Below are 19931 nucleotides of genomic sequence, written 5' to 3'. Positions count from 1 at the left end.
TCATGCGAACCGAGACGCGAAAGGAACATGTCGCGGCTCCGCGAGCGGAGCAACTTCTACCACCAACTAACTACAATCGACTGCCTGAATGACTGACTGACTGTGCGCTGACTACCAGCCGTGAACTGCTAGTCGCGGATCCGGACTCGATCACCACCAACCTAGCTGGCCTTCCTCCTCTTTCTCTGGTCGCCGACTTACTGACGACCACTATCCTCTCTCTTTTACCTCCCTCTTTCCGCGTCGTGATCGTTGTCTATACAACTAAGTACTTACTTACCGAACTTTGTTTACGAAGTTCACGATGATTTACCGATAGACTTCTTATTGACCTATGAGCAGACAACGAATATCTATATATTTATGTAAAATTTAAAGGTATCAAATTTAAAGGCACGTATGAAGAAACAGAATATACATATGAAAAATTATATAAAAATATTTAAAGTGTACTAACCTTTATGAGATTTAGCAAATAAAAGAAATTTCTCCTTCGGTTTTACTTTGTTTGGTGGCGATGATAAAAACATGAATTAGCAATGTTTGTATTTATGGGAAGTCCGAAGATGCAGGAATACATAGAATGCACACAACATGCAAAAATTGATACAATATCCAAAGCAGGATACTGGTTATAATATGTGGTAAATGGTGCAAATCCGTGCTTGGTCATTATTCTACTTGTATCCTTGAACATATGAATTTGCATAAATCATATGTTCCATCTATCGCAGCCTATTTATGAGATTCATTACGCTGAGTAATGTTAAATATTCCATTTAAATGAAGAATGCATTTTGATCTAAAACAAACAGATTGTCCGTTAAAATTTAGTACGTGTATATGAAAATTATTTACATATATTCCTGATCTAAATTGAATTTAGTAAGGATCATATTCTAATTCTCTTTTGGTGTTAATATCAGCTGCGTTTTCGGTGAGGTCTGAAATCCTTCCATTGTTTTGAGCAGTGTAGCATGGCGGGATCTTGATAAAGTATTCCATAAAATGTTCAATGCACGGTTGCCGGAAGCCATTCTTTTTGCAGAGAACTTTTCTTTCGTGTTGAGGTAAAGTGAATAATAATTGACGTTTTAATGATCTATAAAAAGAAGTTTGTTTCATTTGCTTTTAATTATTTCTCTTATCTTCTCGTATCTTCCTCTTCCACTCTAGTTTTTAATTTGCAAATTTTTCTTGGAGAATTGCTTAACATTTTAATTACTTTCTCCAAGTTTTAATTAAATTTAATGATTAATTATAATGTTTTGATAAAGAATTGACTTTTTTCGGAATTCAGTGTGTTTAAGGTCAAGTTTCAAACTATCTTGGTCTGGTTAGAAATTATATAAATGGTAGTAATCAGAGTACGGTTGAAACGTGAGCCAGAAAACAATAGTATGCCTAAGCGTTCGATTACAACATCAAATGCCTTCCCATGACGACAGACGCTTTAAACGGCGGCAGTAGCGAATTCTGGACGACAGGAAACGTACGAAATTTACCTAAATGGCGGGTGAAAAGTACGCAAGAAAAGGAATGAAACGGGAGCGACCGAGAGGCTACTGGAAAAAGAGAGCAAAAGCGAATCGTAGTTGGAAGAAGAGAAAACGAGAATTGTAGCCCGGGGCTACAGGCTGATCTGGTGAAAGCTCGTGTACGTTGACTTTGCTCGAAATGTTCGTTTCAACATTATGCCAAATATTGTTTATTAAGCAACAGTTTGTTTCTAGAACGTCCTATCTTATTACTATGCATAAACCGTATTTCTCGAAGAAATCATTTTCATATATTCGATCTAATCGAATAAATTTATCGTATATCTTTTCATCTTTTATCCTTCTATAATTTAATATGTTCTTCAATTTAATTATGACATATCGATGACATTAAGATATGATAAATAAATATATCAAGTATAAACGTGGAAAACGAGTAGGAAATATTTCGTGAATAATGCTATAAATCTATAAGTACAAGTGATTGATAGTAAAAGATATAATTTTATATGTTAATCTTTAAAAATTATAAAAATTTACTGTCATCGTAAATTATCTGAATGTTGAGAATTGTTACAAAATATAATTTCTTGAGTTGATAAAAGAGTTATTCAATGTATTTCTTGACTTTTTAAAGAGCAAGGGAGCGCCATCTAGTAACGAACTGAAACACTCGCTGGACGTATGAATATTTTCATTTCTATAATGTTTTTGACAATCAATTAGGTACATACTCTATTAACATTTCTTTTAATGCTCGCATATTAGACTTAAAGTAAGGATAGAGATATTATTTAAAATATTACTACATATTTTAAAAGTTAATTGTCGGTACAGAAAACTTTAAAGCCCTTTCCCATTTTAGTGTCATTTCTAACGTCATCGATTTAGGATAATTAGGATGATTAGATCATTGACTAATTGTATCTTCGTCTGTGCTCATTCGTGATATTTCCTACGTTCTCCGTAGCAAACGCAACTTAGTCTTTTTTCTAGGTCGATATGTCATCTTCGTCGGTGAAGATACATGAGTTCCAGATCATTGTGGCAAAATAAAAAAGCAATGAATATTATGTTTATCCTGTAACTCTTCGGTGATATCACGTCTATTCTGCATCTCTAGTCTTTTGTATCTTTATATTACGCTGTCGGTAATATCACGTTCTTAGTTATTGATAACGGCACAAACGAATGTTCTTAGTCAATGGAATGGTATTCAACGTTCTACCTTTATCATTCATCGATAATAGTAACTTGCTGTATATTTCTAATATTTTATGCCTCCAGAGTGCACTGTTTTCCTATGCAGTGCAAAAATAGATGATTTTGATCTTTATTTTAAAAATTAAAAATTAAATTTTGTTTCGAGGCACACGTAATTCGTTAGAATTTGTAATTTTCTTGTCACATAGGATAGATTTTAACGAGTAAAATCCAAAAATATATACTAGTTTTAAGGAGAATATTATTTTGAAACCTATGTGTACATAAAGTTGATGCATTTTGTAAAGTTTATTTGAATATACATGCTTTATCAGTTATGTGCGTCGCAAAAGTATAATTATCAGAATAAAACGATGTTGATTTGAATTAGATTTGATTAACATTATTTAAATTTTAAATTGGCGTTTTACAAAATAATTCGCAAGATAGATCAGTATCGTGATGATGACCTTACTGATCAGAGTCTTTATGGTGGACAAGTAAACTGTACAATATACATACGTACATACATGAACTTTAAATATACATAATTTTAAAAATAATGATCATCTCGTCGTTAAATTAGAATTGTTTTATTTTATTTATCAAATAGTACTATATATTATACAAAAAAATTACAAATCCAGTATGCCCCAAAATGTAGTTTCATTCTTAATTTGTGTATTGTATTTGAAAGGTAGAAGAAACTTTGTAGTCTCATGGCATTTTTGGGATGTGGTCGATTGATCGCGATATAATTTTAGATTTCTTGGACATAATATGATAATATGATTACTTAATATTATAAGAAAAAATTCAATATTTTTAATTTCATTAAATATTACGAATCATTTGCTTTCATATGCAACATTGCACAATCTTTCTTTCGATTCTTCGGTAACAAATTGTAGCTGTTGCCACGAGATGGCAACACAACTATGATTAATACTGATTTAATATAGGAATAAACTAATTATAAATATATATGTGATATGTGAACATCTGTTATCGTTACGTGTAATCAAGCGATACTTTTACCAGAATAATCAAATTATCTGTTTATCTGAATGTTTTGTAGAATGCAGAAATGAAAGAGAGATTTCTAAACGTTGATAAAATCGAGGAATGAAATAAAATCTTAAACAAATCCCCTTAAAATAAGCCAATGCAAAATATTCACAGATTTAATTCAATGGTTTAAAAAATTCGAATTGTAACCTGATACTAACTCGAAATAATGGTTCGTTATATTTTTGGCGAAACTGAAATGGAAGAATTCAACAAAATTTGAAAGTTTCCACAAGCTGATCGTAAGTGTTTACTAGTATTAAACATTTGCGATCGGTCAATACATTGTTTCTCATTAAGGTTCTGGAGGAAAGAAAAAAAGATAAAGAGATAGTAGTGCCACCCGTGGACTTCCATAGAATTCGCAGCTTCACGCTCGGATTCATCCGTGGGAGCTGAAGTAAAAACTCGTAAGATTACAGCGATCGTCAGCGCGATAAGACGCCGATCGGATGAAAATCCACGGGAGACGATAATCTAACTTGACGTTCGTTATCCTCTATATGTTTCCCCTTTTGAACCCCCTACGGAGTATCTTCCGATATATACAATTAATAATCTTTTAATTTTCAACCATGCCTACCGAATGCTAGTTGTCACCGAGAAATCGAATAAATTGCGGTTTTACGAGACTTCACAGACCCATCAAAGAACGTTACTGACTTTAATCATTTACCATTCTACGCGAGGTGCTTCCTATCTACTTTATCATGCATTCAAGTCGTTTAATTAAATATTCAATTATGAAAATGTTCCATCAACATCAGTTCTAAGTACTTTACGCTGCTTGCATATTAAATAATATAAAATGTAAACGCTCCACTCACGAAAGTACTAATTTCAAACATCAAACTCATACTGCTGTAAATACAAAGATAACTAGATTGCTCTCAACAATATTTTAATATTTTATTGGACCTCTAACGGAAACGGATTGAATTGAATCATGCATTATGAGATTCTATACTCATGTGCAGCATCTTTAGGTTTAAAAAGCAAGAAATATATGGAATTATATATTTCTATGTAGAAATAGATATATTCAATATATTGTTGTTATATTTTCAGTCATAAAAATTATGAAGTGTACGATTCTATATAACCTCATCGTGTTCATTGATAGGCAGAGAAAGAATAAGTTTTAAGGCGTTGAGCTTAACGATTTGAATGTTGCATTTCGTTGTATAAAGGAAATATAAGTATACTTACATAGGAACAGGAAAAGAAAGAGTAGCAACGAACAGCAAGCATTATCTTTAACAACGTTAAAGGCGCCTCTGGCCGTTCTCAGCGCGCGATGAAACCACTCATGGACACAGAAGGAACAGGGTTACACGAAAGCTTACACACTTATACACTTGGGAAACAGTTATATCCGCGCACGTACCAACGACCCTTATTTATGTCGTCGCTTCTACGTTCCCTGTAACCATCGCGCGTGTTGTCTTCGTCTCCTTCGTCGCCCTTTTCTCGCCCTTCTTCCTCCGTCTTTTCTCTTTCGCATTATCAAGCGAGCGGCACTGCGCTTTTACGGTCGGCGTATATCAATGACTGGCCTAAAGGAAGATGCGTGCACGGGGAACGGGAGAAAGGGGCCAGCCCCGTGACAATCCCCAGGATATAAAAACTTGCGTAAAGTTGTCCCACTTATGGGAACCTCGGGGGCCAACCGCTCGCTGAATACAGCGCGATCTTTTATTTATCAACGACTTAAACCACGATTTTTCTCATCAAAATTGAAGATGTTCTGGTGTTAAAGACCTTCGGTAAGTACGGGAAATATGTCACGAGCAAATACGATGCTTGGTAAACTGAATGTAACTCTTGCACGACCATCGCTAAAATACTTTCGCGAATGATCGATGCTAGGTCTCTTTAGAGATTCATGTATTGTGATCTATTGACATAGTGGCGCCATCCACAGAAAGATAGGTGAATGATAAGATGAAATAAATTTACGTAAATATGAAATGAAATATATTTTGTAATAAGTTATATTTAAAATTGTTTGGAAGACAAAATGCATTTTTAAAAGATAGTTGTTTTTATTTTTCTTAATATAAACGAGTTATAATATGTAATACATAAATAAGAAGACGAGTCTCGGGACTCGTCCTATAATAGCATTCCTCCCACTAGCCTCTCCTTATTCCGCGCCTGATTGTAATTGTAAAATTTTTTTCTTATATTTGTACATTTCATCAGATTTTATGAATTGGATTACATATTGGATAGTCTAATTTACTAAATCATATCTAGAGTGAGCTATCAACAGCCGTATGAGTGTCAAGATCGTAAAGTAGTATACAGTATACAGGATATGATTCGGCCAACTTCGTGCAACATCGACTTCATTTTCGAACGCGAATGTGTTAGTCTGAACGTTTACATGAAAATCCTCTACTTTACACTTGGTTCGATCCTGTTAGGTTGCAGACCGTTGATTATGTTTTCCGTGATATGAATGCATAATAGTTCTTATCATGCAATGAGACCACTGTATCCCGAGTATAATCAATTATCTTATCATGTAACACGTGTTCGTCAAAATTGATCGTTTATAATAATATACGTGTATTAAATGAGCTGTTAACAACTATGTTATATTTACATTACACGAATATTACAAAGTCATAAACAAACCAACTTTGTAGCGTGGTTTTGAAAAATGAGTGACCGATGTAGAGCTTTCGCTTACCTTTAAGGCGAATTTTCGGGTGAAGGGTAGGTGTGGACATTTTGAACGTTCCTTTCGGTTGCGTACGGTATCTGTATAACATATTTTGAACGTGCTTCTCTTCAGAAGGCCCGGAGCCCTGAGCCCCGAATTCCACGGCGACTATTACGAAGCGTACAACACTCGCTTTCTCCAGTCTCTCCGCGAGCAGGTTCGCCATTAGAATTACAAATATACGCGCTACACGGCACGCGCCCTGGGCGCTGAACTTCGTCGTGGTTTAATGTCAGACATTTCGCGAGAAATTCATCACAGACCCTCGGGCTGCGAACGCGTCTTTACGATCGTTCTTCGGTTTGGAGCAGCGAGTCGTGGTTTAGAACGACCGGTAGAAAGATCGCAGACACCAGATGGTCAAGGCGACTTCTTGTACGGAATTGTTATTAAAAGATAGGTTAGCCATAACCTTATCGACGTATCGACTTAAAAGGTATGTCTTATTTTTTACGCTAATGTTATGTGGTGGCTCAGCAAAGGTATTTGAACACTTTAAAAAATTGTACATATATATTGTATATGTTATAAAAACATTTTATAATTTCAGTAGCATTGTAATAGAACACGACAACAATATATGTTACGGTATATAAGTTATAAGATATCTATTGCAAACATATATATATATTTAATACAATATTAGTGTATATAATGATAGATTATTTAAATACTTCATGATCTCTGTAAAATATATGAATACTTGTGCTATAACATATATATAATTACAGTCGGTTTTCGTTACAATACTAATGAAATTTCAAAACGTTTTGCATAACATAATATATTCATAAAAGTCTTTTACAAGTGTTCATTGTATATCTGATTGTTTTGTCAGGAATTATTATGACATGTTATAACATATTACAATATATAACATGCTATAACAACATTATATAATATATATTATAATATAATATACGAATTATAATATCTCAGTTCTCAAATTATCATTGGGGAGGAGATTTCGGAAAGATAAATTTAACAAATGCAAATGGTTCATTGTGGAATAATCATGATCAAACAACTCGACCTGTTGACACGTAAAAATCACGATGCACAAATAATTCTTGACTCGATAAGATCGAATACAATAGCTTTCTGTCCCGTATCCAAGTTAATCGATGCGTCCTTTCTGTTTTGAAATCCAGGTGCGCTTCAATCGCTGTCATCGAATAGGGAGCATGGAACCAGCGCAACATTTGAACTCTCACGGTTTTCTAATCACACGGGTGCCATCCATGAAGGTCGTTGCCACGATTCACTTCGGAATCATCGTGAAACTGTGCAAAAAGAAAAATCACTATCTTCTTTTGTATGGAACGATAAGGGCTGCTATTTGCGGTTCCCACGCCCATGGCAGACGCGTGCACATACACAGATTTTTCGACGGTCTTTCACATTATCGTCTCCGTTGTACTTATCGCGAAAGTCGACTCCGACGATATGAGCAGCCAGAGTGCGAGTACAACGTCACGATTGGTCCTTCTTCGTCCGACTCCTCGCTGTCAGGGGTTCTCATATTCTTACGGATGTTGCTTTGGTTCTTGTGAACAGGTGAAATGATGATCACGTTACCGAAAAGGTAAGTAACTCTTTTATGTTATATCATATACCTATTCGTAGTTTGAAATTTGAATCATACGATTGTATATGTGTATTTTTGTGATGCATATTTTTAATATTGGTTAAAGAATATTCTTAGTATTCTTGTTAAGGAAAGTAGTTTTAAATACCGATCAAAGAAACATCTCTGCCTTGTTTAACATATATTTATCATATTTTATCATGTCTAATTTATCAGGCATCTAAGTATATACAGCTTTATTTTATTCCGCTCTGTTGCCCTTTATATAAAAATAATTCTTAATATGTACTGAATTGCATACCCGTACCGTTTTCACTTGACGTAGTCGGTGCATGTAACGAAGCGCGCGTTGAAAGCGAAACGAGAAGCGACGAAGAAAAAGCTACCATCGGCGTCGCGGTTAAATGAGAAACATGCAAATGGCCGACTAGAACAAGAGCGTACTCGAGATACCGTAGCGCGATAATATTTCAATGTACGCTACCAGTATACTCCTACTTGGCCTGCGGGTAGCCAACGAAGGAGCGTAGGGTGTCGCCTCGTGTGAATCAACCTTGAAGTGGTGACTTTCGAGCCGGTTAGCCCGAACGCGATCATCCAGCAAAAGAAACAAACGAATACGACTAAGACTTAATTAGCCGGCCAGGGTCGGTCCAGGGTGCTCCACGTCGTTACGACAAAATCATTTGTGGCCTCTCGTCGGGGTCCCTCGAGCGCGTCCGATTGGTCCCGACGCGACGATTTAATTACCGGCGTCTTCCCCTCTCCCGTCCTACCTTCACACCGGCGTACCTCTTCGATAATTAATCGACCGCTTAATTGATTAATCGATTAATGGTCGGCTACGATCGAACGCGGCCGGTAACGGCCAGATAAATCGTGTAAGCGCTTCGAGCTGTCGCGAATCTCGAACTCTGCTCCCCATCGTTCTTTTTTTTTTTCTCTTTTCCTCTTCTTTTTCTTCCCTTTCTTTTTTCTGCTTCTGCACAGTCACGACAAGACAAGAACATGAACACGCTCTGTCCTATGGAGTCCAGAATAAAAGCATTCTCGACGCTGGTTATGTCTTTATTTAATTTTTATCGCTGACCATCGATTACAGGATCTTCCCTCCGCTTTGTTACAGATGCAATTATTTCGCGATCGAGAGTTTGATCAAAGTTCCGTTTTATCCCGATAACGCGTACAAAGGGAAAAGTCTGCAACAACATCTGTAATTGTCAGCTCGTTGGTACACCGTCGAATACAGAACGTGGAGTGTATAGGAATCGTGCACGATAGATGTTGAATTCCGTGTTCGCGGTTTCCGTCGAGTTCTACCTTCGGAAGTTTGATTACACCGTGGACCCTTCCGATCCTGCGACCGGAATTAGTTTAGCACTTGATTTACACTCGTCAAATACCCGAGGTTGATTACGTCGTATGGCGAGATCTTAAAACTGTCAGTTAGTATAAGATACTTATGTTTAGAATTATTTCTGAACTATGGAAATATCAATTTCGATAATAATATGATATTTTATTGATAAATCTATCTCATTTTTTCTTCTATTAGGAAAGTATGTAATTTTAAAGCCATAGTTATCCTATACTTATGCGCTGTTTCTTGAATATTTTTTATTATTTTTTTCTATTTTTAGATTTTGATTCCATCTTTGTTTGTCGATTCCATCTTTAATCGTATTTTTTCTCATGATTCGATCACTAGGCGTACAATTTAACTTGTAATGGAGGGTGTTCCTTTTTTTTTATCGCAATCTAAACTTTTGCCGAGCAATAACTTCCAGGAATAAGTAAAAATTGGGAAACTCGTCGCGAGTCGAGACGGAACTCCCCGGTGAGATTGACGCGTGGTCCGTCGTAGTAACGAAGTAACGTAACTCGACGCGATTGTAACGAACATCCGAACTAATCTAATTTACCAGAAGCTTCTGTACACGACAGTGTATCCGTGCAGACACGTCGTGGCGGTTTTCCCTGTGTTCTACGTAGAAATTAGTTTCCAAAACAATTCCGAATTGCAAATGGACCACGATTGGGATTCCTCGTTGAAATCCTCTAACTTGTACTATGAATGACTGATAACGTCTTTGGTAAAAGCAACCGCACATAATCTACCTACTGCAATAAATATCGTCGATCCTTATAATTCTTTTTGTTCTTATATTTTATAAGTTTTCTATAGTAGAAAAAAGAAAATATTTTTTCTTTTTATAGCTATACATATCTTATATTTACTTAGGGTTTATAATAGTATCTTTATAGAGCCTGAACATAAAATATACGATGTATTAAGAACAATTTAAAAATATTTTTAAAAATAATTCACGATGTATTGTTCACTTAATCTAATGTTTTTAGTAAAAGTTTCATCGATGGAGTTGATTCAAGTATTGTTTCATGCCTTCCTAACGTTCTCTTTATCACACGATTTCTCATCTCTTGTTCACCAAATCCGTGTGCCTTCGTTAGTTCTTTCGAGGTTTACGTGTCTGGTTTGTTTAGGAGGTAGTGGAGAACGTCGGTATAAATCCAGGGTTTCGTCAGTCAGGGGGTCAACGGAGCCTTTGATCTAGATGAACCTCCTGCGAGATCCCGTCGTGCAACATTTCAAGTTTCTTTCTCGAATTCCTAGATCCTCGGTCATATGTACGTTCCAGATCATGTACGTGATCCGAAGAGAGCAACAGATAAGATTCGTTTCCATTAAATTTCATTTCTTTAGCCTCATTTACTACTCCCTTGCGCCTTCCAATCAATGTTTTGCTGATTGACAAGATGAATTAATTAGCTATCGATTAAAAATTAATATTTCCCATCTGTTCTTCTAACAAGATCAATTTACAAACTTTTATTGTATCTTTTATTAAATTTTTGTAAATGTTATGTATAGACAATGTTATTGGCTGGTTATCACGATCCGTTAAGACAGCTCTCGAAGAGACAACTTCCGTGATCCAGTTTGGTTGTCGAGTTCGTAGTCATTGGTTCGCGGGATGTTACATTAGAGGCAGCGATAACTCGCGTCGTAATCAGCGCACGATCATTCGCGTCGTAATCAGCGCGCGATCCAGCCTCGTAAAAATATAATTTACCGAAGCGGGAGAAAGAAAAAAGCAGAGAGTGCCGGGTAAAGAACGCAATGATGACCGAGAAAGAAGGAGTCTTATTGGAGTTGAGGGAGAACGATAGAAGACGAGGAGCAGAACCATTGCGCGGGCTCAAGCGGAACGAGTCACGGCGGAACGATGGATGCGCGAAATTTATTACGACGGTTTAAGAATATAGGTAATTATTTACGTTTATTGTCCGATGCTGATGTTTATGGTTTATGTAAATTATATCCTGTAACGAGGGGAGGGGGATGGTTAAGTCCCCTTCATGATCATCCACTCTCGTTCATTTGCGTCCATCGTGTCGCGAAATCTTATTGTTCGAACGACAGCACGTTCTTCTCGTTTTTTTTTCTTGATATTTTACGTACGATGGGGCCGAGGCAGATCGATCAACTCTACGATGAATATTCAACGCGTCGTAAGATTGTTCCCTCTGGAAAAACCGTTCGATTATACAAAATGTAGGGTTATTGGGGCTTCGAAGCGGTATACATACGTAGATTTGCTACAAGGACGTCTGTGCTTATCGAGTATTATTAATATTTACATGATATTATCGTTATCATATATCGTACATTTTGTTTTATCAAACAAAAAGCTCATACGTTTTAATTCCTCCGCGGACATTACGCAGTAACGTAATAATTTTCTGAAAATATCCTCGATCACGCCTCCTTTGTCATACTTCTCCTGAATCGGACCACTTTTAAAACGAGTTTCCATATCAACATCGCGAACGTTCCACGGACTCGTTAATTCACCGCGCTATTATTTTCACCGCGAACATTACGACGTTTCTTGCGCGGCAGAACGCTGCTTCAACTGGTAATCTCTTCTCACGGTCGTGCACAGTGAAAAGAAGGAGGTGGATGAGAATGATGAGAAGGTGGAGAAGTGTCTTGGAAGGACAACGACGAACTCGACTGGATGACGACGATGACGATGGCGGTGTGTTGTTGGTGGTTGCCGACGTCGAGAGGGCCTTTAACGTCGCGTTTGCAAATTGGAACATAAAATCACGGTTGTAACGGGCGCCGTTGATTGTTCGTTACCAGCGCTGCCTACGCATGCTGCGTGTGTGCACCTGCGGTACGTGGTTGTACGCGTGTGTTCACCCTGACGGAGGCTAACTACCGTGGAACGATGCATATAAAAGGCCGTTCCAATATTTCATCGGTCGGTATGCGGTAGAGCCATCGAACGCCTATCGAGATCGAATCGATTTCTCATTCGATCGTTCAACCAGCTACGCAACGATCTTTCTAGATCGTATTTTGGCCATTTGGCAGTGGTACCATTCGTTATTTTGTTGATTCTCGTTGATTATTTGTTTTTCGATTAAAATTCTAAGCAAAATTTCTGTCCATAGGCAACATATCGTGCAGGTTATACCCGATAAATTAAAAAGATACTCGCATAGAAAATATTTACATCTCAATTTTAAAGCATCAGAGGAAAGGAATTTTATGACATCGGAAACTTATTTTTACTGCGATTCTAAATTAATTTCGATTATAATCCCTTCTCGCGAACGCCGCTGTATAGTCTTAAATATTTACTTTCTTTCCTCGTAACTTTTAACCTCCATCTTAACGCTATCTTAAGTATCGTATCATCAAACAAGGCCGACTGATTACGATTTCGAAAGTTCCCCACCGCAAAACTTTTCTGCCTCAAGACCGGATGTGACGAGTTCTTACACCGGTGTTGGTGAAGCAGTGAGTTTCTCACCGCGGCGGCGGCGGCGACCGCATGCGTGAGCGACGTTACGCGGCCTGAAAGCGTAGTCGGCGTCTTTCCAGGTAATTACGCGGAATAGATTCGGTATCTCGATGTCTGGTTACCTCCGAGGGGGGAGAAACGACGACGACGGGTAATCCAGCCTGGACGAAGCATTTCGATCGGTCGTTTCTCTCTTAACAAATGTCCATTACAGTCGTCTTCTTGGTCCTCGTTGAACGTTTGCCGGTCACCGTTTGCCCGGTTGACATGTTCGGGGGCGGTCAGGGCCGAAAGAAGGAAGGTATTAGCTAGAAGAGAAAAGAGGACGAGAAAGAAGGAGGCGCGCCTTTCCAAGGCACACAGGGCCCCCGCCGGGTTACTAATTGCAATCACGGTCAACAATCTGCCGAGGCAGCAGGCCAACGGATGCGTCGAAGAGAACCTTACACTGAGAAGTTCTCTTCTTTGCCGGCCAAACTGCATTAAGCCTGCTTCACAGTGACTCTTCCTGATCGAATTCTATAAGTCCTTTCAAATCCTCGAAATATGAAGTCTTGGAATTATATGTGCCACTTCTCTTTTCTTTTATGTGGAATTTAATGATATGACGATTTTTTTGGTGGTATACGTTGAGTTGGTATAGCAGCTTGATATTTGATATGAAGATACCCTAACGGCGTATTTCGGCAGATTGTCGCGGTCACGATCTTGTATACTCGTTAACAAAAGTACAGACGGTTTATGTATAGTATGAAGATTGGCTGTGACGTATCGATAAGCATATACATCATTTATTCAAACATTGATAGTAGTAAAAACGTAAGTAAGACGATCTTCGAAAGAATTATATGTTTACATATGTAGACGTTTCTTAATTAGCATCAGATGTACAGAGTATCATAGAATATATAATTCTCTAGACATTCTATGTATATTAGAAATTTTCGTTATTTTATCCTCGCAAATCCTTCGTAGTAATTGTAAAACTTCTTAATTTATCGAGGTTCTATGGTAAGATACTTAATAAAAGTATCGATTGGAGCTGGCCTGCACTTTCGGTGACGAATGTACGCAAAGAGAGGAAAGGAGCTCGGGGCAGGCAGATTGGCTGATAGTTTGCATGGGCTAATGGGAATTCGCGATGGTTACTAATTGGGTAGATCGTCGCTCGTCGATATTGGCCGGCAGCGCCAGCGGAGAGCGACCAATGGAATCTCTCTATCGGCGGAACTGACATCGGCTTTTGTAAACCGCGGCTTCGCGACTTGGAAAAACGTGCCGGACGGCGCGGCGGTCCCTTCTTTTGCAAAGTCGGAGGAAGAACGCCTTTCGGTACCCTTTGCTATTCCGCCGATTCGCTCGGCTACAAGCAGGTTCCTCGAATTCCTTCGCCCTGCAGGATCGCTTTTGCGGTTGCCCTCTGGTTCTCGTGAAACTCTTGATTTCCCAAATGGACAATTAATTTCGTTTCTTCGCTGATCCCGCGAACTTTTTCATTTCCTTAGACTTTCTTAATAATTAATGGAATTTCATAATCTTCTTCCTCGATAATTCTTCTTTATTTAGTTTCGTGTTTTGGAGTTGTATAGTATTTATGCAAATTCATATTTTCATGGTTACAGGTATAAGAGTAGAATGTAGATAGAGATTTGTCCCGCTAAATATTATAGATGTTATAGAGGAACACAGGACTTTGAATATTTTATACAGTGGTTACAAAAAGTATTTACATAAGTACGACATTGTATTTATTGTAGCATATTGTACAAACTAACTAATTAGATTCATATTAAATTTTGCATCATTTAATAGTATTTTCATATAAGTGCAGTGTGAAAATGAAATATAGAATCTGATAAAAAGACGCCTCAGCAGAAAATAAGAATCTGCGCAGACATTTTTTGTAGATACTGTATATCTTTGCATATTACATGTATCTTTTTACTTCAAACTTTACATAGCTACATAAAAATACACAGTCTATCTCTATAATGCTTGCTAATCGATTGATTAGTCTCCATTAGCAAAATATTACTATTCATAATTCGTGATTCTAAGATATCTGTAATTCAATAGATTATGAATACTGAAATTTCAAATGGAATATTTCTTGCGACACTTCGATACGATACTGATTATGAGTGGCATAAGTTTTACATGAGTGAGATAAGGGAAGGTCGCAGGAATAAATTTCCGATGAAGGTTACGAGTCTTTTGTCTAGTTTCTAGATCCAGCCTTAGCTTGTAAAATATACATCGGTTTGTGGACATATTTTAAGGAACCGTCGGAACGACGTCCAGAAACGACGCGAGAAGGGTGGCTGGGCCTTCTCCTGTACACGTGTAAAGTATAAGGTTATACCCGTAAAGTCGCGCCGAGCGATAACGCGTCTCCGATACCAATCTAGCATGACGCATGGCGTCCTTCCGGAGAATTATGTTGCCTCCAGGTATTTATTGCCAACAGTATGTCGCCGCGGCAAATCCAAAGAGGCGCTATTTGCGAACGAACGAACTGGAAGAGCTGAATTTTACTAAAATTTTTACCCAACATCTCCAATCAAATTATGTCATAATCTTTGAAGCATCTAAACATCTTTAGCAATCTTAGAAATTACTATTTTGAAGGAAACGTGTCGAATATCAATTAAGATGACTCTACAAAAATATCAATTTAAATTAGTGATTCGAATGATATATTGTTCATTAACAAATCTGAGCAAAATTTAACCGACTATTAAGTAATTTAAAAAAAATATTCGATTTTTGAATCTATAGAGGACTTCTAATTCATAGGCTACATATTTCATTATCTCAACACATGCATAGTAATGACGATCACGAGAAAATCTTTCCATCGCTCAATCATGCCATTTTAGAATGTTTTCTCAACATTATTCTACCTAAAACTTCAGGAACACGGTACTTTTACTAAAATAATTTACTGATATGCATAAGAATGACTAAGACTAATCTTGGAAGAACTCTTCAACGGTTTACCACTTCGTCCAACGATCTAAAATTATATCCCCCCTCCCTTATGCAATTATACGAAGAAAGGAAGGATCCTAGCAGGCTCTCGCTAAGAGTCCTCTTCAACGAGCAAGAACGTCCTTGCGGCTGTTGGTGAACGGCCTCGAGAAAGCTCTCCTTCGTTTCCGGGCTGCGCGACGTGGCGATGTGTGCCAGACACTCTCGCGCGCCTAGGAATTCCTGACCCTGCCCACCTTGACTGCCTACCCACAACGTAGCCTGGCCGCTGCTTGGAAGCGTGAACCACGGCCCCTGTAGAAGATAATCGCGGGCGTGAGCGCGCGTGCACGCTACTCGCGCACGCGAAACTCGCGTCTCTAGGCATGGGCACGGCCGCTTCGTTGGCATCCCTTTGTTGTACCTACTAATACGCGTCTATTTATAGCTATGGCTAGCTAATAGTCGTGCGTACTGATTCCTAACGCCGCCTTCGAGCTATCGAATCTTATTACCCGGATTCGTCACAAGTTACTCTGAGAAGAATATTCGCGAGTATACACATTTTCCAATTAGAGTTGAAATTCGATAATTGGAATCTCAAAGGACGAAAGAACGAAAATTTTCGAGTTCAGGAGGTTCTGATTTAACGAGATTTCCAAGTAGAGGAGATTTAGATCTCAAAGAGAGAGAATCGCTTTGTACAGGGATTAATATTTTTTGAATTGCAGTGGCTCGACGAAAGACAAGTTCAACTTCTAATGTTATGTAGCTATGTTATGTAGCTTAGTTTTTGGGTACTGGATATTGCAGAAGTATGTTCGCTAAAATTCTACAACTGTATTTCGAGAGAGGAAGAAAAAAGAAAGGAAATATTAGAGTTGAAGAACACTGTCTTCATTTTTCAAATTCGATATTTAATGTTAGCGACTGTTAATTGAAATTGAAGAGTAAGGAAGATTGCATTTACTATGTAGAGAATTTTGGAATATTACTGTTCAAAGTATGATATACCGTGATCCTTGATAACCAACATCCTGCTGGCTCTATTCCAGATGTGAGACTTTGTTATAGGCAGACTTTCGTCGTTTTGCAATATGCGATACGAGGTTATGCACGTGCCTTTGCGAAAATTCCTAAGGCCACCTTCGAACCATCAAACATTTTCGTTCAGATTCGTATTCTTGCATGAATATTCGCGAGTGTACCTGTGCGAACTCGTTTTCTAATTATTCGCATAAATCAGAACATCCTAGGCGGGCGAGAGCCGCGAACGCGTTACAAATCGCAGTGTGATCCGATGCAAATTGCGGCGGTGCATTCGCGTCCATCGCATCGGTTAAACCGATAAATCAAGATCGATTGCAAATGCAGCGCGGTCCGTTGCTGCTATGCTATCAAATCGATCGAGTCGTGGTCATCTGTTCGCTTGAGTTATGTCCGACGTGTTCCAGTCTGAAACGTATCAATTTCTACTGACAAGTTATCGACACTTTTAGGGAAACTCGCCGAGATTCAATTGCAGTTGTATAACGCAATAATTACATAACATTTGGGTATATGAATATTATTGGAACGCTTATATTATAGGACAGCACTCGAGGATTGCGAGTTGGTTGGTTCATTACTGTATTTGCAATTGTTAAAGAAAGTTGTTAAAGAAACTCTCGAGCATATAGATTTCTAACTAGTATAAAAGATTTAGGTCGCAATCTTTTGAATATTCATTTATCAAAATACTTTAGCTATAGGCGTTGATTGCTTCATTACTATGTTTAGAGTTGATTAGAGGAAATTATTACAAGAACTCTTAAGCATATAGATTTGTGAGAATACAAAAGATATAGGTTATAGCCTGAGTATTCATTTGTCAATGCGAGGTATATGTAATTGACTCGCGCCAAACTCATTCTTAGATCCGTATGGTAATCTGAGGTGGAGGGATACAATGAATAAGGCGGAGGAGGAAAAGCTTTGTAGCCCATTGTTGCAATTTTTTTCGTGCCTGTATTGCTACATATGGCGCGTGCTATCATGAAACACAATTTTACAACACAATCAAATTTACACGCGATGTCAGTTTAAAAATGTAAATTCCAAATCGACGAATTATCCAAGGAATCGTTACATTTCCATTCTTCTGTACTAAATACACATATACATAAATATTGGGACATTTTGAATATTTATTATACTTGCCGTATTTCTTTTGTTTAAAATAGCCGCTAATTGATCTTTTATTTAACATATTTCAAAAAATGAAATTCCCAAGAGGTAGCAAACTCCACAAAGATTGCAACAATTGAGTATTGATGTCATTCGCGATTCACCACACTTCCCCATCTAATTTTCCCTTATTCTCCTCACTTAATAATCTTCTTCAACGACTTAGAAAACAGGAGAATATCGAAAACACCCTACCATAGCTTCCTTTTTTTAAGAGTTTTTGTTATTACGTATATGAAGCTTATAATCGTATTATATACTGTCAGAAAATATATTGAAAATTACAGAAGATATTTTAAGTAAAAATGTTCAATTTCAAACGCGTTATATTATTTGCAAATGAATGGCTTAAAACTGCGGGGTCTTTCATGATGACATAACAAAACAAAAATCAAAGAAACTAAACTCGTTCGATATTTAAATTTAAAATTTATGATACATATTTCGCAATGCGATATAATGTCGGCTAAACGACGTTTAGGGAGTTCCATTACCATTCCTGAGTTGACTACGCATAACAACTGTTCGGGTATCCTCTTAGAGGCTTTGGAATCTCTTGTTGGTATCGAATGGGTCGTTCGCTTCATCAGGAAGCGATTGTCGTGCCGGCGAGAACACGTGGGACGACAATCATCGTAGGAACGATCGCCGAGATAGACTTTCACTGACATTCTCCTGCGGTGCCGCCTCCCACACCGTGTGCACGTGGTGATTAGCGACGAATTACGACGCTCGTTCTCATCGATGATATTTCTACCACGATAACGCGCGACGTGGGTTTCGCTGCGTGTCTCTCTATCGGTAGTGTGCCTCCTTCTTGTTCGAGACACAATGATCGCTCGACATCGCGTGTGCGATCGTTGAAACGACACCACTTGCTGCCTGGAGCGGTTCTCGGACAAAGTGTAACGCCTCACACTCGAGTTCCTTCGGAACAATGGTGAACTAGTTGGCACGTGATTTTTTCTCAATAACGATTTGTGATTGTCCGATTTTAATTATTTACACAAGTTCTTAAAAAAAAGAAAGGAATATTTATAACGTGTGATCTTAAACTTCAAGACAACGAAGATATGATGCTATTTTCATTTACTGATATGATATCATTTGATGCTATTTTCTCCACTTATAAACAGTTGAATTCTACATTAGAAATTTACACTTACATGTAGGTGCCTTTGGTCAATGAATCAGCTGACGAACGTTTCTGTATGCATTCACACTACGTGTTTTTAACTGTAAAGAAACAAACGATATTTCATTATATTTAATGCCAGAGTCACATCATATAAATATCGCCCACTTCATTTTTTAATACTCGGCATACGTATTAACAATTCTGTTCTCTTAAAAGTGTCTTAGTGAAGAGAGAATACGTAACATATAATGCTAAAACATGGGTTGCAAAATACTTAAACTTATCTTGGCTTTTCATGAGATGAATATATAAAAAATAATCCTAAGGAATAGCGTAGGTAGGAACTATGCAAATTGCACAGCTGACTATCGATGATTAACTTATATCCCTTGTATCACACTACCTTCGTTAGTTTCGCAAATAAAAATGTATGTCCTTAATGGACCACAATCCGAATCGGTGATGTATTCAGTATATTGCAACAAAGATATTTAAACAAAAGATCCGTGAATTTTGAAGACGATAGAATCAATGAAAATCAGGATAATTAATACTTGAATTCCATTAAGCCGCGGTGTCATTGTCAAAAAATCGCGTCATGTACGTGAATAGGCATTTATAACAGTAACCGTGCATCGATTAGAAATCGATCAATTGGATTTAGAACCCG

The 19931-nt window shown here is 37.7% G+C and overlaps 1 protein-coding gene and 1 long non-coding RNA gene across 2 annotated transcripts in view; both read right to left on the bottom strand.

Moving 5' to 3' along the window:
* LOC100652040 (calpain-C) overlaps positions 1–179 on the bottom strand; it is a 38641-nt gene extending 38462 nt beyond the window's left edge. The window contains exon 1 of the mRNA XM_012310270.3: positions 162–179. The gene's annotated coding sequence lies outside the window, so the exon portion shown is untranslated. The remainder of the gene's footprint in view (positions 1–161) is intronic.
* An 18353-nt stretch (positions 180–18532) lies between these two features.
* LOC110119392 lies at positions 18533–19361 on the bottom strand. The gene is made up of 2 exons (XR_002307824.2): positions 19290–19361; positions 18533–19136 (listed from the first exon to the last, which is right to left on the bottom strand). It is a non-coding gene; the product is annotated as an uncharacterized LOC110119392 (long non-coding RNA).
* Positions 19362–19931: the final 570 nt, after the last annotated feature.

The sequence above is a fragment of the Bombus terrestris genome, chromosome 7, assembly GCF_910591885.1.
Source record: "Bombus terrestris chromosome 7, iyBomTerr1.2, whole genome shotgun sequence".
NCBI lineage: Eukaryota > Metazoa > Arthropoda > Insecta > Hymenoptera > Apidae > Bombus > Bombus terrestris.
The sequence above is the reverse complement of the archived record's forward strand: the minus strand, read 5'-3'. Positions and strand labels throughout refer to the sequence as shown.